General features: G+C 49.9%; 1 protein-coding gene and 2 long non-coding RNA genes across 4 annotated transcripts in view; 2 read left to right on the top strand and 1 right to left on the bottom strand.

Annotated features, from left to right (window-relative positions):
• The window catches only part of SYN3 (synapsin III), a 460,518-nt gene that overhangs the window by 336,785 nt on the left and 98,348 nt on the right, over window positions 1-25,385 (top strand). The window lies entirely within an intron of this gene.
• LOC111771002 (uncharacterized) lies at window positions 7,557-17,485 on the top strand. Its single transcript, XR_011433626.1, has 3 exons — window positions 7,557-7,810; window positions 16,534-16,936; window positions 17,401-17,485. It is a non-coding gene; the product is annotated as an uncharacterized lncRNA (long non-coding RNA).
• Window positions 16,591-19,920, bottom strand: LOC138921220 (uncharacterized). Its single transcript, XR_011433629.1, has 2 exons — window positions 19,688-19,920; window positions 16,591-16,907 (listed from the first exon to the last, which is right to left on the bottom strand). It is a non-coding gene; the product is annotated as an uncharacterized lncRNA (long non-coding RNA).

Genomic DNA, 25,385 nt, shown 5'->3' with positions numbered 1-25,385 from the left:
TAGTCTTTTATAGCTCCAGCAGGGGAAGTTAATCATCTTTGCACACACCCCGGCTTTCCAACACCCACCCTTGTGCCTGGCAACGACATAGGCTAGATTCTGAGGAGGCTCAGATGTTTTTTTCCTACTTCCCCACCGAGCTGCATTGCCTGGGCTCACGGAGGACAGTGAGTGAACTCTGAAACTTCGTAATGAACTTAAAAAGTGGATGTCATATGAGGGAGTTCTCGGAAACAGTCCCCCAGAATAGTACCTGTCTATTCCTGAATATGTGACTTAATCCATATTTAGTGAGACTATTAGTCTGCTGTCTACTCTAGCTATTGGCTGATGCTCTGGTGCGTGTTGTTTTCTGATACAAATCGCTTGTATTTCGTTGTGTGCTCCGGAGACCCTGAAGAAAGTATAATGCAAATATTTAGCGAGAACTAAGAAATAGTCTTACAGCCAATGCTACATTCTTTCTTGCATCCATTCATTTACAAGAATTTGTTACACCTTTTATTTATTACCTTTTATAACAATTGTGTATCTGGGTGGCAGGCTTATAGCTACACTCAGATGTGCAAAGAAAAATGTCATTTCTTTCTGTTCGAGAATTTCATAAGCCTCCTCGCCGCGTCGACGGTGGAGAAACCTCGACTTGTCAGTTGATGACATCTCGGGCTCTGTGGTTTGAATGGCCTCCTTTCAGTGGGGGAGTCAGTCCATCCCAGGTCTGACTCCCCAGCAGAGTTAGGTGACGTTGTCTCTTTGGGATGACTTGATCCCTTTAGGTAAATGTTCAGTCTTTCAAATTTCTACCTTCCCCCCTTCTCCTCCCCAAGCTGCTGTCTGGGTATATAGGAGCCAACTGTGTCTTTGGAGCGTTGGGGGTGGCAAGGCACGGGGAGAGAGAGTGAAGGTCTCCTGACCTCATGATGCTCCTTGCCTGGTCTCCACTGGGTGCTGTGGGTCTGAACTCCGGCCATGTCAGGCTGCCCACTGTTGAGGAGTGGGCAGCCTGATCCTGTCCTGGGTATCTGGCTGCCGAGTGACCGTGGAGCACGACTCCAGCCTGTCTGTGCCCCAAGCACAGGCAAGACCCCCAGGAGCATGGCCTGCTGCCCTTGCTGACCAAGCCCCGCCTTGTTCTCGCTGGTGCTGCCCATGCCCCTGAGGTCTGCCTGGGCAAGTTTCCAGCCTGGGCAGACGGAATGTGAATGGCCCCCTGGCTGAAGGGTCACCTGGGCCTGGTGGCAGCCAGCTTCTTCCTCAGGAGCCCCAGGCTGAGTCTCCAATAAGCTCTCAACCCCCCTCAGGTAGCTGTGGAAGCCTCTGGTTCCTTTCCCCATCACAGGAGGATTGAGCTGGCTCCAGAGGGCAAATCAGACCAAGACTGACACAGAGTGAGGGCAGGGCGTCTGCAAGGGGTCTCTTCCCAGAATTGCAAACGAGAATGGGGCAGAGGCCCCCCTCCCTCCTCATCAGCTTTCTCCTCAACCCAACAAGGTCCCCTGAGCCAGCACTTCAGCTCAGAGGCGGTGTCTGACTCCAGCTTCTCACGGGGCCCTCCCTCTGCGTTTCTGTCTTCCTCCCACCATCCCTTGCGGCGGAGAAAGCCAACTTCATTCTTCGTCCTCTCTGGCAGGGACTTCCCTACATCATGTCTTCCTTCCATGGACCTTCAGCCTTGTGGCTCAACCTTAAAAACGGAAGAGATACCCACTCTCCCTTAAAAGAAACCCTACCTCGCACTCCCCATATGTCAATAACATCAAAAATAACTTTTCTAAGTCTTTTTCTGGATACTATGATCCTATAAAAGACTCAGAAACTCCTGCTCTGAATATTAAAAGTTGGATATCGGTCCCCTGTCGCTCTCCTGTTCTTGCTTTTCGACTCTGGACTGGGGAAGTCTTCCTCCTCCCCAGGACAAGCACATGCTGGGCAAGGCACAGGGACGCAAAGGAGAGGACGTTCCGCGTTACTATGTCTCCAAAACTGTGATCCTGGTTTGAGCAGCCAGTGTTTACCGAGCACTTACCATGGGCCGAGCATTGGGTCTATGTCATCTCATTTAATCCTCTTAACAGTCTGTGAGGGGGGTGTATCATTTCCCCATTTTACAGATGAGCAAACTGAGAAGTCCTTAGCCCAGAGTCAAACAGCACGAGCATGAGATAGCCCAAAACAGAGCACAGGCTTGTCTGACTCATAACCCCTGTCCTGAAGGGGAGTGTAAGACCTACTTGCCAGAAATTTGCAGGACAAGAGACACTCACGAAACCATGCAAGGCAGTGTATGAGCCATTCCAAACCATGTATGAAGGAAAGAAACTTAATGCTCCTTGTAGGTCTGCCCCCTGCTGGGGACTTCCAGATACCCTGTCCTCTCATCTTCTCAAAAGTCCTGGCTCCGTGTTTAAAGATGGGCAGGCAGCTGGACTCAAGGATGCTACCCAAACGGTCATGAAGTGGCAGAACTGGGGTTTGCACTCAGTTCCATATGATTTCAAGGCCTAGCGTCTTCCACTATTCTATGCTTGACCTGTTGGTTAGGGGGAGAGGGACCAGGCTTACTTTCCTGGCCTAGAAGAGCTAACAATGTAGTCAGAGAAATGCAGCTTACGCACAGGTAACTACAACGTGAGGTGGAAAGTGGTAAATGTCAGGAGGGAGTAAGGGACAGGCAGTGGGATGGTCCAAGGGGTGGACCCCAGCCCCCCGCACAGAGCAGCGAGCTGCAAATGGCTGTTGAACAAGAGGGCGGGGGCCAGGCACAGCATCCCAAGGAGCATACTTTGAGCTGGATATTGACCGATGACCAGCATTTCAAAGGCTCGATAGAGAGGCCCGTCTGGGAGTGACACAGGGGGGCGAAGGCTCAGACGCAGGAAAGCATGGGGCAAGTCGTCCTGTGTGGATGGAGTTTGGGGACATGAAGAGGCCAGGGGAAGATTAGGCTGGGGCCAGATTGCAAAGGCTTTCAGTGCAGAGCCAAGGAACTTGATTTGGGGGTCACTTGAGGAGGCCGCCATTGGCAGATTTTTTTTTTTTTAATTGGGTAAGACTGGAGCCAGGCTTTGAGAAGATGAATGCGGCAGAGTGAGCAGGATGAAGTTGAGACTAATAGCACAGCCGAGAAAAATAGTGAGGATGGAGGGGAGTGGTGGTAAGGCAACTGGAAAATATGAAACAGACAATAGGCGCTTTAGGCAACCTGGTGGGTCCAGGCTGCTCCTGGCTGGCTTACCTGTTGCTGTGACCAGTGTTATCTCTCGGGCCCAGGAGGAAACACCCTGAGCACTACAGCCCCCAGTGTGTGTCCCAGGAGCTGGCCTTAAGGCCAGGACAGGATGGTCTTCTGCACCTGGTCCAGGTAAGCAGTTTCTGGAAGTGGTGGGCAAGGCCAGGCTGTGTCACTTATTCACAGAACATACCTACCTCTTCCATTCCATGAGCCAGAGATCAAGGGATGAGGAAGGACACAGGGAGGGAGAGACAGATACCTTTGTCGAGCACTCACTCTGATCCTCGATAACCCAATAAGCACAGGTGCTATTTGCAGATTAAAAATTTGAGGCTCAGAGATGTTGAGCAATTTTCTCAAGGTCACAAAGCTAGCAAGGGGCAGAGTCAGAATTTGCACTCAAGTCTTTCTGATCATGTGCGCTCTGTACACTTTCCTCTCCAAAGCGCACTTCCCACCTCCCGACCCCCAACCTTTCACCTCCTGCGTCTCCTGATCGGAAGCTGTCTGCCATGTACGAGCAACCTAAAATTGTCTCCTACTAGAAGCTTCCCACAAAAATACATCAGCCTGGTCCTGCAGACCCTCCCCAGGAACGCTAACTCTGAATTTGGTTGGAAGTAGGGTCCTAATATTTTTTTCTTAACTTGTTTTCTTACCTTTTTCTTGCTTTCTCCTTACCTTGTTTTTTTAAAGGAAAGAGGGAGAAAATGTATCGGGGCTGGGAAAAAGCAGAGGCGGGAATGCAACTTGATAACTGATGATTTTCTGAGTGCTTCAGCCTGAAGGAAGCCAACAGCTGCAACATATTGGTTACATGGAAATCATTAAGTCATTCTGGGAAGGAATGACAAATGTGTGAGCCTGTGTATATATGGCAGACATGTGTTTATGTATGGAGCGGGGCACCCACAGAGGGGCCTGCCTCAGTCTTGCCTCCGGGCCACGGGACGGAAAAAGACCTGCAATTAAAGCCCCAATGCAGGCGATGATTCTGGAAATCAAATTCTTGTTTAGGGTAAAGTTTGAACTTAAATTTAGGGAGAAATCATCCCTTCTTTGTCATCTAACATGATAGGGACGCCCTTTAGCAAGATCCAGCATGGTGGGGTGGACACAGGCTGGACAGGGTGTCAGGAGTCCTCGGTTCCCATTTCTCTCCGTCACTAACTAGGGTGTGACCCTGAGAAAGTTTCTTCTCCCTTTTGGGCTTCAGTTTCTCAAACGTAAAATGAGGGGGTTTGACAAGATGGTCTCTGACGTCACTTCCTGTTCTCACATGCTGTCAACGTGCAATACATTTTTATAGCATAAATTCTGTGAGACTGAGCTTCTATTTCTTAGAATAGAGCTACCTGTTCCCCCACCCCCACCCAAAAAATGTTTGCTCTAGTAAAACTAGATTTTTATATAAATCTCATTTGCTTAGCCTCATATAACTATTAGCATTCACAATTAGTTATGCCCCAGGATGTAAGACAATTAAAGCAAGATAATTAGTCACTTCCAGCAAAGGTGCCCACATCCCAGGCTTGGGTGCATGGAAGGGCTGAAGCACGTCATGGCTCATGGGGCAAAGAACTAGCTTCTCCAGGCTTGGCCTCTGAACCAGTAACACACGGACCTGGAGGCACATGAACCCATATGAGGTCTGTTGTCCCTGGACCATGGAGAAATGTGGCTGTCAGTCATACATTGTGTGTGTGTTGGGGTAGGGACTCAGGGAGGAGAGGGCAGGAGCCAGTTGTTGGTCAGACCCAATTTGATCCTCTCGATGACCCAAAAGGTAGATACAATTTTCATCTCTGTCTTAAAGGAAGTGGCAGAATCTGGACCCAAACTAGTTCTCTTACCTTCCAGTAAGTCTGTTCTTAGCCACAACATGCTGATGTAGGGTCTCCCCACCTCGGCACTATTGATATTTTAGACTGGGTAACTTTGTTGTAGGGGTGTGATGGCTGAATGTCTGTGTCTCCCCAAAATTCCCATTGAAGCCCCAACCTCCAATGTGTTGGTATTTGAAAGTGGGGACTTTGTGAGATAATCAGGTTTAGATGAGGACAAGGGGCTAGGACCCCCGTGATGGGATTAGTGTCCTTAGAAGAAAAGGAAGAGAGAGAGATTTCTCTCCATCTCCACACTCACACCCCTAGGAAAGGCCGCGTGTGCACACAGCAAGAAGGTAGCTGTCTACAAACTAAGAAGAAGGCACTCCCGAGGAATCGGATCCGCCAGCACCTTATCTTGGACTTCCCAGACTCCACAACTGCAAGAAACAAATGTCTGTTGCTTAAGCCACCAGGTCTATGGCATTTGGTTACAGCAGCCCAAGCTGGCCAAGATGGAGGACTGTCCCATGCTCTATAGCATGTTTAGAAGCGTCCCTGGCTCCCTGCCACTAGACGCCAGTAGTAATCTGCCTAGTTGTGACAACCTAAAATATATCTGGGTATTGGCAAATATCCACTGAAGGGGAAAGTTGTCCCCAGGTGAGAATCACTGTTCTAATAGCCCAAGGTGGGAGGAGAAAATGGCAGCCACAAGGCCCAAATAACACCTCACTTAAATTCAAGTCTAAGGAGTGAGCCCAGAGATGGAGTTGGGTGTGGCATCAGTAGGGAAGCATGGACCGAGCCAGGAACCTGGCAAGCAGATCCATGACCTCAGACATTAACAAACTGAGATGTCCAAAGTACCTCCTTGCGGCGAGCTATCAAGAATGGCTGGGTTGGCATACATCTGAGCAGGCACCGGTGATCCTTAGCTCAGATCCTTTCTTTTCATTAACTCAAGAACCGTGTGTCAAAGCCCTGCTGACTTCCAAGCACTGAGCTGGCCCTGGGAAGCCAAGATGGATGAGCAGCGCAGCCATGCCTGTCAGAGCGTGCATTCTATCAAGAGAGACACGAATGCTAATAACGGCCTTGGTCGTGACAACCTTACCCAGATGTCAGCTGGAGACCTCCTGACCCTTTAGGATCTGAAGAAAATTCCTCGGCCCTGTCAGATTTTTGCTGATGCCTGGTAGGCTCATCTTCTCCGGTACCCACCGTCTTTGTTTGGGGCACTGGCTACCCCGTGGCCATCATCCCACAACACATGAACCCCAGCACCAGGTTCAGCCTTTTCTCCTGCTGCCACCGCAATCAACAATCTCTCCCACCAAGGCTGGTGTGTTTTGTACACTCACCGACCTCCCAGCCAGGTCCCAGGTAAGGGCTCTCGTCTCCTGACGCCGTCTTCCTCCATCTTGTTGGCCTTCCCTACTCTCCCATCCCCCTCCCAGTTCGCCAAAATCTCCAATTTCACCTCATCTTCTTATGCAGAGGTTCCCTGCCACCCTGAGGCCTTGGCACCAGCTGACCCCAGGCCGTTAGGAGGTTCTCCTTCTATCTCAACCACCTACCAAAGTTCTTTCCCCGCAAAGACTTCCCTCCCTAAGGAGACCTATGGAGGCAGCTTTTATAAGGTGATAAAATCAGTCCGTAGCAGTGTAGTAACACTTGGTGTTATAATAATATTTTTGTCCTCTCTCTAATGTTAGGCAATGAGCCAAGGGCTTGATGTCCATTATCTCATTTTAATAATAGAATCAGATCATTACGGTACTGTGCGATAAACACCCAGCATAGCAATTCAGACCATACTCTTCAGAGTTCAAATCTCAGCTCTGTCTCTTAATAGCTGTGTGAGCTTGGGCTTCTCGCTTCACTGCTCTGTGCCTCCATTTTCTCCATTTGTAAAATCGGTTAGTAGGACTATCTTCCACTTAGGGTTGTTGTAAGGATTGAGAAAGTAAATAAAGGTGTAAAGTGCTTAGAACAGTGTCTGGCGCTTAGTACACATTCAGTAAATGTTGGCTGTTATTGTGATCACTGAAGAATTAACAGAGGGGTTTGAGACTGAGGTTGTCTTACGATAGGGACAGATCATAGGGCAGGAGATTTAGGGGAAGAGTTCTAAATGATGCGTAGGAGTTTGCCCCCAGGAACATCGGACGCTCTGAATTTTATGAAATCAAGCCCTTCTGATCATGCCTTCTCAACCTTGTCAGCTTTCCCTCGTGGCTTTCCTCATCCATTTCTCCTTCCCACAAGGCTCAGTGAGACACTTGGGAAAATATTTTCCAAAATAAATTTCAAGTCATTATTTGACCCAAACCACCCATTTCTGTGGCCCAGCCCTGTCTACTAATGTTACCGCCCTATCCCTATTTAGACTGAGGTTTTATAACTGACCAGCCCTTCACCAGGGCTTCCCTGACTTGCCACCTCCTGCCTGAGTCATCCCGTGATGTCACAATCCCAGATTTATGATGTTGGCCAGTGTGGTCTCAGGGATGACTATAGACGGGACCGGCCTCAAGCCCAGCTGTGAAACCAGTCACATTGTGTTCCACCTCCCACCACCCCATTCTTCCATGATGTAGTGGAAAGAGCATGTTCCGGGCGTCAGACAGAAGGGGGTTGCCGCCACGCTCTACTCTTTCCTTTCTGGGTGATTTTGGACCAGGAGGGCTTCTCTAACTCTCAGTTTCTTCACTGGTGAATGGAGGCCTAAATGACAACGCCTGTGCCGGTACGTAGTAGGGCCACCAACATCTATTGCCACAATTATAATGGGTAACAAACCACTCCAAAACTCAGTGGCTTAAAAAATAACCATTAATCTTGTTCTCGCTGGTTGGGTGGGAATTAGCTGATCTAGATGGAGCCTCACTGGGCATGGCTCCTAGTGGACCAGCAAGCCAGCGGGGGCATGGTCTCAGCGTGGCGAGTGCAGGAGGACAAGAGGGCCACGCCCAAGAGCACAAGCACATTTTAAACCACCGTTTGCATCACAGCTCCTAGTTTCCTGTTGGCCAAAGCAAGTCACGGGGCCAAGCCCAAAATTAAGGACAGGGGAAGTATACTTCTCTAGTGGAAGAAACTACAAAATCACCAGGCAGAAGGTATCAATAGAGAGAGGGGTGAAGAGTTAGGAAGAATGATGCGATCTACTACAATAGATGGGGAAGAAATATTTGTTTCCTTATTCCTAACTCTCTTCCACACCCAGGGGCCTCTTGGTTTCACTGCAGGCTCATGAAAACTCGCTGTGAAGAAAGAGTGTAAATTCACACTCATCGTATAAGCGACTAATGACTGCGGGATAGCGCCTCCCTGTTTAAGGGTGCTTTTCTAACAACAGCAAAAATCATAACTGTTCCCTTGAGTGTTTGCTGTGCAGCAGGCTCTGTGTTCAGCCTATTTGTTGTTAGTGCTGTCGAGTCCCAGGGCCCCTGTGGACAGCAGAGTGGAACCCTACCCGGTCGTTTTGCGCCATCCTCTCACCTTCCGCCGCTGCATCAGACAGTGCTCCGCCGCCGTTCACAGAGTTTTCACGGCCAATTTTTTTGGAAGTGGGTGGCCAGGTCCTTCTTCCCAGTCTGTCTTAGTCTGGAAGCTCTGCTGAAACTCGTCCACTATGGGTGACCCTGCTGGTATTTGAAAAACCAGTGGCATAGCTTTCAGCATCACAGCAACACATAGCTGCGACAGTATGACAACCGACAGACGGATGGTGTGGTTCCCTGACCGGGAAACGAACCCAGGTCACGACAGTGAGAGCACTGAATCTTAAGCACTAGACTACCAGGGCTGGCTATTCAGCCTGTACCCTGTGTTCGTCTGTCATTTGATCCTTGCAGCCACCCCGTGAGGTGGGTGGTAGTACCTTCTCATTTTAAGGCTCAGGGAACCAAAGCTTTGAGAAGTTAATCAACCTGCCCCAGGTCATCGCGCCACTGTGTCCCCAAGACGGTTTTGCAAAATAAAGTATATTGCACCAATTCTACGTTCTTTCCATTAATCCTCTGAGGACAAGGCTCTCACTGGGACCAAAAGTTTAAGTCCAAGTTTCCTCAAACTTCAATCATCAGTCACAACCTCTAAAATTTTTACCATATTTATGTATTGTCTATAACTATAATTCATAATTATTGATTATTGCTTCCATTTGATCCATTTTAACTTAAATAAGTGTATTATAAAAGAAGCTCTATATGACTACCCTAAAGGGAAAACCAGTATCTCCTGACATAAACAAAAGAAGGTCACCCGAGGTTTACAAAAACAAAGCAACATTATGAAATTCATGCTAGATGCTATTGTCTTCCGGGAGCTCCGAGAGAAAGTCAGAAGCTTGCAGGGGTCGAAGGTGTTAAAGAGCTCCAAGCCGAGACTCCCCTTGAAGGCGGCTGAAGGCTCCGCCATTACTTGAAAAGGCAATAACCTTCTCACCATGTCCTTCCATCTATTTGACGCTATAGCTAGATGTCACCAAAAACCACTGCAGGGGCCGCCAGGAGCCCCAGCCCAGCCCTGTATGCCTGCAGCCTTACAGGAAGAGCCCTCAGTGGGTTCTGAGAAAAGTCCACCAAGGGGCCTTCCTAGAGGTCCTTCAATCCTTCTCTGCTTCCCCTTGGATCTAGTCTGCATAGACCTAAGGAGGGGCATTCTGGATGGCGTCATCCAAGGGCAAAGGCCAGTTTTCTTATGACATAGAGAATAAGTGGAAGAGAGAAAACCCAAGCACACAAAACAGGTGACCAGACCAGCTCCAAGTCTTGGGCACTTGCAGGGTTATGCAGACCCAGGCTGACTCAGCCCCAGGTAAGGTTCACATGGTTCCCCAGCCACGCAGGACAGGGGACTTGAGGAGAGTCAGCCCTTGTCTTTCATCCCGATGGCTTCTTACTGTCTGGGCAGACCTGCTCACCAAAAATCCCTCCCACGACCCAAGGTCTCCACTCACACCAACTGCTCTGCTTGAAACATCCACCATTAGCCGTCTCCTCTGAAAGAGAACTCGAAGGAGAGTGAGGACACTGTGATGCGTCTCTGTGTCCCTGCGGCATCCACCTCCATCCTTCCCACTGTTTCTTTGCTTCTCAGACTCTGCTCACAAAGGCGGTCCCAGCAGGAGTGCTTCAGTCTTTCACTGAAACCTGAGAAAACCCTCACTCAGAGTTTGCAGGGCCTGGGGCGTCCTTCTCAAGGTCCTCCTGCTTCTGCAATTTGTATTTGCAACCCTCTTGGAGCACCTCTTGTAATACATTCTGCTCTGTCTTTACTGATCTATTATTCCCAAAATTTCAGAGACGTGCTCGAGAAATGTTGAAAACTCAGATGTAAGTCTTTATTAAAACTGCCAACACTAAGCAAGCATGTGGGTAAGAATCTCAGTTCACCATCATCCCAGGAAAACTCTTCAAGAAATGGAACTGGATTTTTCTAGGGTGCAGCTTATTTTCTATTTCAAGCACCGGCATGGACAAAACCTAGTCAATCTGGGGTTCTCTCACCTTCTCCTAGAGTTATGCCAAAGTTTTAGAGCTTAAGTTAGTCCCAAGGTATTGAGAGGGAACGGTCAATATCAATGTCATTGGTCCAACTGGCATCCACGGAGATGTCCATCGCTCTGTAGTCCTCGGTTGACAGTCCACACAGGTTGAATCCAGTCAATTCCATCCCTGTAGTCCCTTTCAGGTCTCTCTGCTGCTCCTGTGCCCCTCCTGGATGCACAGGACTCTTTCTGCCATTCTCAGACCTCATCAGGCACAGGGAATTCTGTGAGAGGCTCCATCCACCAAGACGTTTCCATGTCGCCACTTCTTCTCTAGCATCTTGCTGCCTCCCCAGTGACACAGTTCTACCAGAAAATAGTGCACAGGTCTCCTCTGCACCTGCATCCCACAAAACCTCCTTGGGATTTGCCGCCCACCCCAGGACTCATGCTCCAGAAGCAGGATACACCTCCCCGTCGCCTCCTCCTGCCCCAAATATCCACTGATACAGTTTTATCTCCACATCTCCCCTTTCTCCCCAGACAAGGAAATTCTTTTCCTCTTCTCAGAGGCGAGAAGCCTTACTCCCACTCAATGAGAGATATTCCTCCCAAATCAATGGCCTACTATGCCAAAAGTCATTTTGGTTTTCCTAAGGACTTAGACTTTTGCAACTCAAAAACCAGAAGGTGCTTCCTTTTCTCTCTACTTCCTACTGTCGCTTCCCTTTCCCACAGCAGTGACCACAGAACAGCCAAGTGGCTCAAATGGGGGAGGGTCTCAAGAGAGAGAGGACAAACCGGAGTGAAAAGAAATTGCCAGTTAATTTTTCAGAAATATTATCCAGCCTCACAAACATCGAACAAACGTGAAAGGCCATGCTACTTTCAGGGCAAATAGTTGAAGCAGCCAAATGTAAGATACAAGGAGGCGTTTTTCTGCCGTTCCGTTCCTCGCCCCCTGGCGCTCTCTTGACTAGTCTTTGGCTTCAGCAAGGATTCTGGATCTCCTGTTCTTTTTTCTTAATTTCGTGAGAAAAATGTTCTGAAGGAAGGAATGTCACCCCCAAAACACTCGTCTTTAGCTCTGAGCCTCTCCCGAGTCGGCACCTTCTCTCATTTCTCTCAGGACCGGGACACCTCCTCTCCCAACATTGTCACCTCTCACCATCATCCTACCCACTAATGGCTTTACACCACAATGTTTGAAATCATTCTCCAGAATTGGGCTGGGGTTGGGGTGAGTGAAACTCTCGAGGTACAGAGGAACAGAGACTCCAAACAGAGACCTGGACCCAGTTTCTCCCCAACTCCCTCCACTTTCCGGGAACAGCCAGAAAAAGAGGAGAAAGTGGAGAAGGCATCACCCCGGGAGGCCCCCACGCAGCCTCCCCAGGAATGGCAAGAGGGAGGAGGCCGCGGTGGAGAGAGGCCGCCTGTGCTATTCCAGAGGGAATTTCTTCACTTCCTGGCAGGCTCCAGGACACAAACGTGTTTGTTTAGGAGGGGAAGGAATGTCACGGATTGCTCTGGTGGTGGTGAGGAGAAAACAAAAATAATCTGCCCAGCGGTTCCCTCTGTTTCCTGTGCATGTATCCGTGTGTGTCTGTCTCTCTGCACGGCTGCCGGGCTCCCTCCATGTTGGGGCTGGAAGGGATTCATTTGGGAGCCTTGCGTGGAGCCAGGGCCTGCTGAAAAGGCACCCCCAGGGCCCCTGACTCTCACCTGGCGGGACAGCCGCCACCTGGCACCCAGAAGAAGGCCCTTTATTCTCAATTATGGCTTCCTGGATGGTGGAGGGCATCTCCCTGCCTCTCCACCTCCTCCCTCCCCTCCGCCTCCTCCCCCCCACCGTCAGGATGTGTGGTCTTTCTGTCTCCTGTCCCCTAATAAACTGCGGGCTCCCTGAAGGTAGTGACTCCATCCGATCTTCGTACCCCCTGCCTAGCACAGTTTGGCACACAGGAGGCACTCAGTATATGTTCATGGAACTCAGCTCTGTCTCCCATCTCCCTCCTCTCATATTTCTTTCCTCCCAACATCTGTCTTATCTCTTTCTTTAAGCTCAGCCTCTCAGTTAACGCTCTGAACAATCCTATAAGGTAAGGATTGTTATCCTCATTTTACAAAGGAGGAGGCTAAGCTCAAGGTCAAGTACACCCAGCTAGTAAAATATCAGAGCTTTGGGGCCGGCCCAGTGGTTCAGTGGTTAAGTTCACACGTTCTGCTTCACTGGCCTGGGGTTCGCTGGTTCGGATCCCTGGTGCGGACATGGCACTGCTTGGCAAGCCATGCTGTGGTAGGCGTCCCCCATATAAAGTAGAGGAAGATGGGCACGGATGTTAGCTCAGGGCCAGTCTTCCTCAGCAAAAAGAGGAGGATTGGCAGCAGATGTTAGCTCAGGGCTAATCTTCCTCTCTCTCTCTCTCTCTCTCTATATATATATCAGAGCTTTGAAAAATTGGGATTTCAACATGGGTCCTTCTGACTCCTTTCCCCTACAGCTCTCTCCCCGCAGTCCCTTCTCTGTCCTTTATTGTCCTCCCTTTCTGAGTCTGCTCTGCCTCCCTACACGCACATTTCTAATTCCCCTCCTAGAAATTCTTAGAGACCTCACTCAAGGATTTCAAGGACTCCCTGGGCCTCCAACGGAGGATGTCAGTAGACCCCTGTGGGAGGAGGTTAGGTGGCAGGAAGAAAGTGTGAGAATAAGCTTCATGCAGATCTCTGCTCAAATCCCACCCCCTCAAAGAAGGTTTCCCTGTTCCCTTCCTTTTTTTTTGAGGAAGATTAGCCCTGAGCTAACTGCTGCAAATCCTCCTCTTTTTGCTGAGGAAGACTGGCCCTGAGCTAACATCTGTGCCCATCTTCCTCTACTTTATATGTGGGACTCTTGCCACAGCATGGCTTGACAAGCAGCATGTAGGTCCTCACCCAGGATCTGAACTGGTGAACCCGGGGCGGCCGAAGCAGAATATGAGAATTTAACTGCTGTGCCACCAGGCCAGCCCCTCCCTGTTCCATTTTTTAAGCTCACCTTTAAAAATGTAAACTGCGTGCATACTTTACCACATTCATAATGGATCCACGTAGTGATACGTGTATAATAATTTTTAAGTAGGTAAAACCCACAAATAACGTCATATATTGAGATGCACCCTCAAATTGTTTTGAAAGACTATCTGATCAAAAAAGCTTGGGATGAGACACTGACCATGGTTCACAGCTTTGTGCCTGTGATCACCCTTCTGGAAAATGGAGGGAATCCTTAACCAGAAGGACCGTGGGAGGCTTTCCAGAGGAAATGCGCTGGAATTGGGGGTTCCCATCTTTGGGGGCCAAGGAGAGGCCATCTGCACCCCCGTGAATCCAGCGCTGCTTAACTTGGGAAACCAAAAAAGGGTTTCTCAAACAGTGGGGTCTCCCCGCCTCCCTCAGAGGGCAGTTGTTTGGCTTTTCTGAGAATAATTCACATCCTGGACAATTTACCCACTTAAAGTGTGCAATTCGATGGCTTTTAGTATGTTCACAGATCGGTGCCACCATCACCGCCTTCAACTTCAGAACATCTTCCTCATCCTGCAAAGAACCGTCATGCCCATGAAGCAGTCACTCCATGCACTCCTCCCCTCCACCCCCAGCCCTAAGCAACCACTAATGTGCTTTCTGTCTCTATGGATTTGCCTCTTCTGGACAGTTCATATAAATGGAATCATACAACTTGTGGCCTTTTGTGTCTGGCTTTTTTTCACATAGCATAATCTTTTCAAGGTTCATCCATGTTGTAGCACGTGTGGGTACTTTATTCCTTTTCAGGGTTGAATAACATTCCTTTGTGTGGATATACCACATTTTGTTTATCTGTCAGTTAATGGACATTTAGGCTGTTTCCACCTTTTGGCTAAGATGAATAGTGCTGCTATAAACACTTGTGTGTGGCTTTTTGTGTGGACATGTGTTTTCATTTCTCTTGGGTAGACACTGAGTGTGGACCTGCTGGGTTAAGGGTGCTTGTTTAAAATGCAGGTTGCTGGACCTCCAGACCCTCTAAATCAGACGCTTTGGGAAGAGGCCTGGAATACTCATTTTAAGACACTCCCCAGGAACTTTGAAGTGCTGGACTCAAATGAGCTAATGCTTGTCCTAAACAGGGGAGTTCCACTTTCAAATGGCAAGTCAGATGGAGGCCAGCCCTGCCGACTGCCTGAGATTCAATTGCCATTTGTCGACACTTGTGCACAATTGATTTAGGCTTTTCTCACAGATGATGAGGGCATAGAACCACATTTAACCCTCGCGGCCAGTCTGAGAGATGGGTGCGATTGCCCCCATATTGCTACAAAGAGACAGAGAGGTGAGCCAAACCGCAGGTGCACCCAGCTTACAGCTTATATGGCAAACAGAGCCTCCTGACTTGTAGCCCAGTGCTTATCCACAGTACCTCTTCTGACTCTGTCATCTAAATCAGAGATGAATCCTTGTGCTCTGACAAGGACGAGTGTATTTACGGAGATGGTGAGGGGCTGGGGGCTGGCGTCCTACCCGCTCAGCCCCTCCCTACCCACTTAATGGAACCCCTGGTGCGCTGAGGAACACAGTTCGAAAACCACTGGTCTAGAAACTCTAAGTCATCCCTCAAGGAGGTTTTCCTCCAAGTGAGATTAATACCATTTCATCAAACATTTCTAAACAGCTGCCTGGTGCCAGGCACTGGGGCAATTCTGGGCACACAATAAAAAAACACAGCCCCTGTCCCCAAGGGGCTCATAGTCTAGTGTGGAGGCAGGTAAGAATATACGTGATAAATGGGAGATGCCAGAGGTTCATCCTGGGAGTATGGGCAGAGGAGGCAGCTAATGTGGCCTGGGGGTGAGAGGGAAGGCTTCCTGGAGGAGGTGAGGCCCGAACTGAAAGTTGAAGACAGAACGGTCCTTCCCCAGGCAGAGGGAGGCGGAAGAGGGCGTTTCCGGCACAGAGTCAGCAGGTGCAAAGGTAAAGAGGCAAGAGGAGGCCTGCGTGCCTGCGGAGAGCAAGCTGTTTTGTGGTTCTAGAACTCACAGTCTGGAGAGGGGAGAGGCAGAAAGACATGAGACTGAAGAGGCGGATCAACGGAAGGGAAGCGAATGGGACCTTCTCCCTCCCTCCGGAGAGCCACGCAAAGCAGCGTCCAGTACAGAGCTAACAGGTTCTGACAACAGCTCTCACCCAAGAGAAAGAACTTGATCCCTGGACATTAAAGCAGCCTAAGAAATCCCAGGGACAAGGTGGAGATTAGCGGTAATACCCGACATGTCCACAGTGTAGACTGTGTACCCAGCTGTAAACACATGTGTGTAAGACGTTGTCACATCCTCACAGCCTCCCTACGAAGGTGGGACCATCATCATCCTCATCTTGCAGATGAGGAACCTGAGGCACAGAGAGGTTAGACAACTTGCGCCAGGTCACACAGCAAGCAAGCAGGAATGTCAGGACATAAACCGAGCAGTCTGGTTTGAGAGGTTGTGTTTGGTTAAAGGTGGGTTACCAACAGTTCACACTGGTATGATTTAGAACCTCAGAACCCCCCAAACACCCCGTGCAGAATGGAACGGTGTCCAGTAAATGTTAACTGTTGTTAACAACTGTTGTTGTTTCTGGTTCAGTGTTCTCAGACTGTGCACTTCAATCTCTTCAGGGTGACTCGGGCTCGTGGTGGGGGCTGGACAGGGAGGAACAGGTCCACTTTTATCTGTTTTACATACTAGGACACTGAGTACAATTTGAATTCTTCAAAAAGAGATCCATTGCTTTAAAAAAAAAAAAAAAAAGGAAAACCACATGTCTGATCCAACCACCTCATTTTACAGATAAAGAAGTTGAGGCCCAGAAAGGTTGAGCAGCTAGTCCAGGGTCACACAGCAAGTCAGTGGCAGAATTGAGCCCAGGGTCCAGATTTCCTGACACCCATTGAAAGAGCCCATTTCTCTTTCTAGGGTTTCGAGATATCCAAGGAAAAGAAAAATGAAACAAAACAAAGACCCCAAGCCAACTTTTCTGTTCAGTTCCAACTGTATTGAATGTTCAGCCACGGTTCTCCCCAAGACGGAGTTCAGCATCACCCAACCCCAGTGCAGATGAAGGGAGGTCAGAGTGTCAAGCCCATTTAGCAATGGCCTGTCACATGGGCGGCCACTTCTCAGTTGCATCTTCTCTCCTCCCCAGCGGCTGGGGGAAGGTTGTAATACCAGTTCCAGCAAAATAATTTTGCCTTTCTAACGGTCCTCCTCAGGGTTCTCAGCGGGCTTCCTCAGAATGGAAAATGGTTCATTTCAGTTGGGAAGATATTCAGAAATTCCAGAGTCCTTCTCTATCAATAATTTGAGGGGAAAAAAATATGTAAGTTGAGTTCCAAGCTCAAAAACCCTTGTATTGCTGGAGGCCGTGGGAGGTTGCCCCATGATCGGAAACAAGGAAGCGGTCAGCAGGGGTCTTTCTTTCTCTATTTTCATTCTTTCTTAAATTTTTTTAAAAGAAAAGCATGAATTCAGTTAAAACAAACGTAAGCTTGGGGTTCAGATGGGGAGATGCAGGAAATTTGCCGGGCTTATCCTGGAGTCTGAGTAAGCCCATCGCCTCCGTCTGGTTTAGAAGGCAGCCTCCTGGAGGAAACCCTCCAGCTGTGGGTTTTCTGCATCAGGTGATCTGTTCCTCCATCCGGCACTGCCCTGAGCCAGATGCCAGGAACTTCACCATCAGCTGGAGCCCAGAACTATACCGGGGACCTTGAAAGCTTCTGTCAAATATTTGCTCTGATTTCCCTGGATGTCCTGATTTCAAATATTTGGCCCTGTTGTTTACAGATATGCCCCGATTTGGGTGGAGAAAATGAAGTCGGTGGGTTGACGCAGCATCAGCTATGAATAAATGTCTCCCTCTATCACAGTCCCTGGGAATCCAGATCCACTTATTTCAACCAACATCTACTAGTCCCCGAGTATAGACCAAATACAGTCCCAGATTCTGAAGATGACAATAAAGAAGATAGAAGATGGGAGAGAGAGAGATGATAGATAGATTGATAGATGATTGATTGAACTATAGATAAGTAAGAAATACAAAGTTAAGAACAACAGCTGAGAGCTCCCGATAGACATCGTTTCCGCCCACAGTGGTAAGGTGGACGTGGCAGAGGTTTCAACGACAGCACAGAGCGGGCCGTGGAAGCCAGCCTGGGGAAACCAAGGAGGGCTCCCTGGGGAGGAGGCAATGCCTGGGGGCAGTCCTGAAAGATGAGTAGGGGTTAGTTAGGTGGTGAGTAGAGTAAAAGGAGAACAGGGGAGCAAAAGCCAGGATAGCCGGGAAACCCCTTGGGATGAAGAGGGAACCCAAACACCTGTGTTGCTGGAGGCCACCTAGTGAAATTAACAAAAGAGTGAAGTGGTCAGATATGCAGTTTCGATCTCAGCCTAAAGTCCTTCTCAGGATGCCTTGAACCCCCTGTCCCATAACGTACTCTGTCTGTGTCGCCTCTGTGCACACAGGAACCAGTATTTTCACTCAGTGCCACAGCACGTAGCAGGAGATGCCGAGAATCATGAATTTGGATAATCATGCTCCTACTGAGCGGGCAGGTCAGCACAGTGGTTAAGAACATAGATTCTGGTGCTAGACTGCCACTTGGATTTGAATCCTGGCCCTGCTGTTTATCAGCATTGTGACCTCGGGCAAGTTACTTAACCTCTCTGTGCCTTGGTCTCCTTATTTGTAAAAGAGGGATAATATTGGTCCTACTTGATAAGGTGGTTGTGAGAATTTAATGTTACTGCCTATAGAGTGCTCAGCAGAGCGCCTCATAAGCATTCAGTAAATGTTAGTAAGTGTTGCTTCCACTCTTATCATCTGCACTTTGCCTCCAAGAACCCTCTGCCCCAGGAGGCAGTGCCTGGACTGTCCTGTCCATAGGCTAAGTTCATCCCTGAAGCCAGGCCTTTGCCAGTGGCAGTTCCCTCCTGCCATGCCTTTTCCTCTCCTCCCCCAGGATGTCCAAGCCCACTGTTCTCAGGGTGCCACCCGCAGCACAAAGGCTTTCCCAGGCCACCAGGATTCCCCATCTTGTCTTGATGCCTCAGCACTTGGGACCAACCTTCCTTTAGGGGGCACTGGATCCAGGACCGCCCCGTCACTCCACAGAGATTCAGGTCCTGGGAGGACAGTGGAAAATGGCCTCTCTTGTTTCAGAGACCCTGGGGTAGAAACCGGGGGCTCTCCCACTTTCTAACTATGTGCCCGGCCCCTCTGAGCCTGTGTCCTCAGATAAAAATAGGGCTAATAAAATCATACCATCTTGATGGAGCCGATAGGGATGTCAAATCAGAAAATAAATATGCAGTGCTTCATAAAACTAGTAGCCGATACTTTAATTATTTTTATGGGCCTGCCACCAAGGGCTTTACATGACGTCAGATCAGTCCATCCCCACATCAGCCCTCGGGGGCAAAGCGCGGTTATTTCTGCCCTTTGGTAGATGAGGAAACCGAGGCCCAGATTGGAAGAAGTAATTTGCCTAAAGTCGTACGCGGCTATGTGGATGAGCTGGGCTAGAAGCCGAGGGTTGTGGCTTCACAGCCAGCGCTCTTGACCACTGTCTAAACTGTCGAGTTCTGGCCAAATGAGGGGCTTTGGATTCTTATCCACAACTACACAGTGAACTAATGGAAGTGGTGCCAAAGACATCCACGGCAGCCCCTGGGTCTTGCAAACCCCGTGCGCGTTACATAAATAGAAAACGAGATTAGGAAAACACAGAGAAGCGGCGACAGCCCCGGCTTTTTGGTTTATTTCTCTACCAGGAATATAATCAACCCTTGAGCCAAGTTGAGAAAAAAATAGGAAGGAGAAGGTTCAGGAGGGTGTTTGCCAAACAGCATTGAAGGCCTGGAGGGCTCCTGCCCCAGCGCAGAGCTTCCTGCCCCAAACCCCGGAGCGCAGAGCTGCAGACGCACTGTCATAAACCCTCAGGGCAGGAAGGAACCTTGGGGATCATCTGGCCCGTTCCCGATAGTTCACAGAGGAAAAAGCTAGGGCCCCAAGGGCAAAGTCTCTTGCCCAAGGTCACATGCTGCTATTTCCCCTTGATTTAGGACTTACCAGATGCTGAGCCCTGACAAACACAGTCTCACATATGGATGAGACCCTGAGACCCTGAAAGAAAAAGTAACCTGCCCCAGGTCTCATAGCTGGAAAGTGTCAGGGCTGGGATCCCAAAGGTCCGAGCAGGTGCTCCAACCGCCACCGCACGCTGCCCCTGGGAGCGGGACCCCATGTCCCAGTTGCCAGTTCAAGTCTCCTTTCTTAACACCAAGCTGCCACCTCCAGTGTCCTGGGAGGGCCGTCACCCCTCCTCCCATCACATCCCAGCTGCGGTGCTGGAACACCCAGGGCTCCGCATGGGCCTGGTGATCTGGGGGCACGCCCACTCACACACCCCCCAACACCCCCACATTGTGCAACAGAGCCGTCGGTCCAAGAGTTGCTGTAACACCTTTATCTGTCTGGGCCAGCCTCCATCTGCCGATCTGCAGCGTCTCGCTGGCGCCTGGTGAACCAGCAGAAGGGCCGACAGGATCCTGGCGCTTCACTATCTGACTTGTTTTTGTAGGAAGTCCATCTGAGAGCCAAAAGCAAATTCTTCGCCTCCTAGACTATTCGTTCCCTGCCTTTGGTGGCATAAAAAGGGCTCTGGCTTGGGCAAAGCAGGCTTTAGAGTAGACGTGCTGGAGTCTGATTACTCTGGGTTCAAACACTACGTCGCCACTTGTTGCTGTGTGACCTTGAGCAAGTCACTTACCCTTTCTGGGCCTCAGTGTTTTCATCCATAAAACAAGAATCTTAACAGTGCCCATCTCGTCGACTAGGAAGATTAAATGAGATAATGAATGTAAAGCACTTTGATGTCTGACATGTAGTAGCTGTTCGATAAAAACTGTAATTATGACTGAGACCTTAGGAAAGACACAGTGCTTTTAAGACTGCCCATCTTGGAAAACCCAGGGCTGTGTCAGTTGATTTCCAAAGGTCCTTCTTGCTCTAAGGGTCTGTGAATTATTTGACTGCAGGTGGATTTCGATTCTCTTCCCCTTGCCCCTGAAGGAACTTGAGGATCCCCAGTCATCAGCCTTAGGCAGAGCTGGGCTTAAGATGTGCTCAGATGCCCTAAGGGCCCAAAGAGCTGAGGATTTCAAAATGGGGGCAAAAAATGATACCTCAAACGTCCTCTGGCCTCTGAAGGCACGTTAAAATGCTCCTCGGGCAAGGGTTAGTGTCGGGCTGGGGAGCAGTGTTGCTGTTAAATTTAGGGTCAAGTGGCCTCGAGAGCCTCAGCAGCATGGTGTGCTGGACAGACCGGAGTTTCCGAGCAAACACCCCGTATCTGGCTTTTCATAGAAACGTAGGACACACACCAGCAGTCCCTGAAGGAGGCAGGACAAGGTCTGATCTTTCTTCCAGCAGCAGCAGAAATCCATTGAAGGATTTTAAGCAAGAAAGGCCATCCTGAGAGGGAACTTTCTGGAATGATGGAAAGGTCCTATATCTTGATCGAGCAGTGCTCACGCAGCTGTACCCATATGTAAGCCATTATCGAGGTGTACTCTTGAGATATTTAGGTTTTCATTGTACAGGATGTCAACTATACATCAACTTTTTAAAAAAGAAAAGTGGGCTCCAGCTAATAAGACGCGAGCGAAGAGTCAAATCTAGAAAGGGCCAGGATGGGGGCGAGGGGGTGAGGGAGGGGGTTGCAAGCGCAGGGTCGGATCCTGCCTTTATTTAAAACGTCGGTATTTCGTCCATCATGGATTTATCTGCATTGATTTTTCTTTTTAAAAATATTGCACTGCAACATTTATTTTGACGACTGAGTTTGGGGCGCCCCATTCAATGTCCCATCTGGGGCCGATGCCTCCGCAGGGCGCATGCTCTTGAGCAGCCCATGTGCAGCCTCCCTCTCCTGGTCAGCAGTCAGGAGCACCGTCCTGCTTTGAGGAGCTTGGAAGGAGAATGTGCAGAGAGATGCTTAGACTGGGGAGCTGGACAAGAAGAAGGATTGCAACAGAGACTCCCAGGGAGCGGCTCTGGCAACATAGAAAGAAAAACACTGAGCGAGTGTTTAAACAAACCTGTGGATGACAGAGAAGATAGCGAGAGAAGGGGGAGCTGTTTGGGGCCTGGCTGTTAGAGGCGGGTTAGCGGCTCCTGGAAGAAGCAAACTCCTACCCACCACCTCCTCACTCCCCATCCGCTGCCTCCCGGAGAAAGCCCGAGCTGGCTGCCCCGGGGCTCTGAGCCGGGAGTCTGCCCTTTTCAGCCTCTTTCATAATTAGGTTCATAATTATCAACCACTCAACACGAACATTCTGATGATGGTTTTTGTACATATTGTAACAAGGGTAGCAAATCTTTGCATTGCACAGCACTTTAGAGTTTGCAGAAGCTTTGACATATGTTGCCCAGATGTCAGGGGGCCTCTCTCTTTGCCTTTCTGAGATCGAGAGGTAATTTTCTTGGACCTTCATGCGTTTCACAGTCTCCTGGGAGATTCATGCAAATTCCTGGAGGATGGATTGGGAAACCTCCACTGCCACCGCTGGGGCTGCTATTCCGCTGTCGCTGACCCGGACCCCACACTCGGACCCTAAGCAGTTCCTGAGTAGACTGGATTTCACCCAAGATTTGGGGAGCACACTGGGAAGAGCCGCATCTGGGGGCTTCATGTTCCATCTCCCAGGCTCCGAGCTCCTTAACCTTCCAGATTTCCTGGAGAACCACCGATTCTTTCTAACAGGCCGAGCAAGGCCACCGACCCCAGGTGTGGGATCCAGCTGGCTCTAGTCCCCTGCCTAGGGGGCCCCACAGCTCACTGGGTCTCTCCTCAGGGAGAAAGTAGCCTCTTCCTCCAGAGAGAGGCCCCCACGTTTCCATTTCAATTAAGGAAATTGAACCCACCCCAAAGGAAAAACACCCCCGGGAAGAGCACAGGTTACAGGACGGAGAAGCTAAAGGTCCCAGTGATTTTTCATCTTCCTTTCTGGTTTTGGTGTCAGAGGAACTGTAGAGCCCCCACCCCACCCCCTAAAATCTTCTCCTCAAATCTCTTTTCTCCAGCCCCTTTGGGGCTACCCTTTATCAGCACCAACCCGGCACTGTACAGAACTCCCCCACGCCAGGGAGATGACACGGCCGCTCCAACAGCCCCTGACGCCTCCCCCTGGGGCCTCCTCCTGCCTCCCTCCCGTCGCTTCTCCTCGATCAGAAGGAGTTTACTTTGTGAAAGAAGAATTCGAACTTGTCAATTAAATGAGGACACTGCGTGGAACATTCTAGAAACACAAACACCACAGGGAAAGGGAGAAAGGTAAAAGGACTTGCTGTCTTCTGCACTGGGGAGCCTTTGAAACGTTATCTTGCCTGCCCACTCTCTCCAGAGGGCTGTGAGCCCGAGGCCGCGGGGCAGCGGGCTGAGGGGTGTGCAGGACAAGAGCCGCGAGGCTCTTTAAAGATGCAGAGGTTCCCCAGGGGCCAGCTGGCTCCCTGGCCCCTTGGAAAAATACTCCTCTGTGTTTGTACAGGTGGAGCCGGGGGTCCAAAGAAGAGATCAGTGCGTGAGTGTTCATGTGTGTATGTGTATGGGGTGTGTGTGTGTGTGTGTGTGTGTGTGTGTGAGAATGGCTGTCTCTGAGTTTCCAAGTGTGCCTTTGTGTGTGTCCGCATTTCTGGGTGTCTTCGTGTGCTGCTGTGTATCTGGGGGTCTTGTGTGTATCTCTGTGCACAGGGATCTCCACATTTCTAGAAGTGCATGTTTGGGTTTCCCGTCTGTGTGTGTGGCTGTCCCTCTGTTACAAGGTTTGGGTGGCGTCTGCGTGGACAGAGTCTCGGCTCCCAGGTGTGCGTGCCTGCTCTGTGCGCCTGCGGAAGGTGTAAGTGCAGGGGTGTGCGTGTGTCTGCGTGTGCAGGGGCGCATATGTGGACAGGGATGGGGTGCCTTAGGACTCACAGAAGCCGCAGCAAATGTACACACTGTCTGTGCAAAGCAAGTCATCTGTTTTCCTGGTTTTGTTTTTCTCCTCCCCGTGGGCTCCGGACCCTCCTTGAAAACAAAGGGAGCTTAAAAAACGCAGCCCTTCCTGTGTTCCCAAATGTTCAGAAAGCAGTGGTGAACTTGAACGATGCCAGCTCGGATGCCCAGCCCTGCCGCTGCTGCAGGAAGCCACCAGCCTGCCTGGCCACCACCGCCCACTTACCTAACATTCCTGGGCATGCGGGGGACGGGAGGCAGGAAGGGGGAGCCACACGGTTCACTGGACCCCAACTCCTGAGCCAGTGTCGGGCCCTATATGGGAATTGAGAGCCCACGTGGGGACATAAGTGCCTCATTTGGGGGCTTCCTCCACAGAGAGGGGCTCCCTGGGAGTAAGGGAGGGAAGACGAGGCATGACACTTTCACTCGGAAATTATAACCAACCAACCATCCATGTGGGGACCTTACTTTCCATTTTACCAGGTCTGTTCTAGGCAGAAATCAACATTTTAATCATTGCAACACACATTCACACACTCCCAGGATTCATGTCCCCCAACTCCCGTCTCGGGCCTCTCAGTGTCCTCCAATGTGACATGATGGGGTTGACCTGGCTATCTCCAAACCTCTTCCAGATTGGAAATTCCATGATTCTTAGGATGGCAACTTCATGACTCCGTGTTCCCATACTTCTTCTCCCTTCTCCGCCATTCCCTGCTTGGAGCATGTCAACAGTGTCCCCTTCCCTCCCACCTCTGCTCAAATGCCCATCTGCTTTCCTCCCTTCCTTCCTCCCCTTTGGAAAACAAGCTGTCAGTCCTCCTTCACTTGAAGGTGTAAATTACTGATAAAGCCCTCCCATGTCTACACTTCACTGGGGTTCCCAGCCTTTATCGCATCCCAGCTCCTACCTGGGCAATCAAAACTCTCCCAAGCATGGCTCCAGCCATCTTTCCAACCTTAGGTCCCACATCATCCGCCACCTGCCTCTGTGTGCCGGCCACCCTCTGCTGCATGCACAGCCTCTGCACACACCCTCCTCCCCACCCCTGCCTCTTCTCAAGCCATTCCTTCTGCCTGTCTGAACGCTCCTTCCTCCTTTTACGCCAACCCAATTCCCATCCATTGAGATCTTAGTCATCCGTCAAGGACCATCTCAAACACTGTCTCCTTCATAAGCCTTTCCCGCGTCCTCCCACCCCTTCCCCAAGCAGATGTGAGCTGTCTTTTTGAAACCTTTCATATGACACAGCGTATTTGGCTTTTCCCCTTTTATCCATGTGTGTCTTTGTCTATTCCCCACAACATGACTAAGATCCTTAAATCAAACGGTGGGGGTCGGGGTGGGGGCGGTGGCAAACAGGAATATGTATTCTGTCTAAAAGGAGCTGGCCTTGCCTGCAGAAACACAGGCACATGGTTGGCCAGATCCCTAACAATTATTCAAGAAAAGCCCTGTGTCCAAGTTTTTAGATGAAATCTCCCACTTCATAAATGTTGGCAACTTATTCAACTTAAAAAAATCAACAACATTGAGTAGGCCAATGAAATAGATCTGCAGGCCACATTCAGCCCATGGGCTGCCAGGTGGAGACCTCTGCTTAGGTATCTGCCAGGTTATTGAGTAAAAGGAGTGTGACTGACTCCCTGCTGAGGCTAAGTCTGAAATCCTCTCACCAGAGACTAGAGAAAATGTCAGCTGTTCTGCTGAACCGACCATGGGTGCAGGAAGGGAGCCAACAAGGGGTAGAGAAAGTCTGGAATGTCTTC

Source organism: Equus caballus, chromosome 28 (assembly GCF_041296265.1).
Source record: "Equus caballus isolate H_3958 breed thoroughbred chromosome 28, TB-T2T, whole genome shotgun sequence".
Classification (NCBI taxonomy): Eukaryota; Metazoa; Chordata; class Mammalia; order Perissodactyla; family Equidae; genus Equus; species Equus caballus.
The sequence above is the reverse complement of the archived record's forward strand: the minus strand, read 5'-3'. Positions and strand labels throughout refer to the sequence as shown.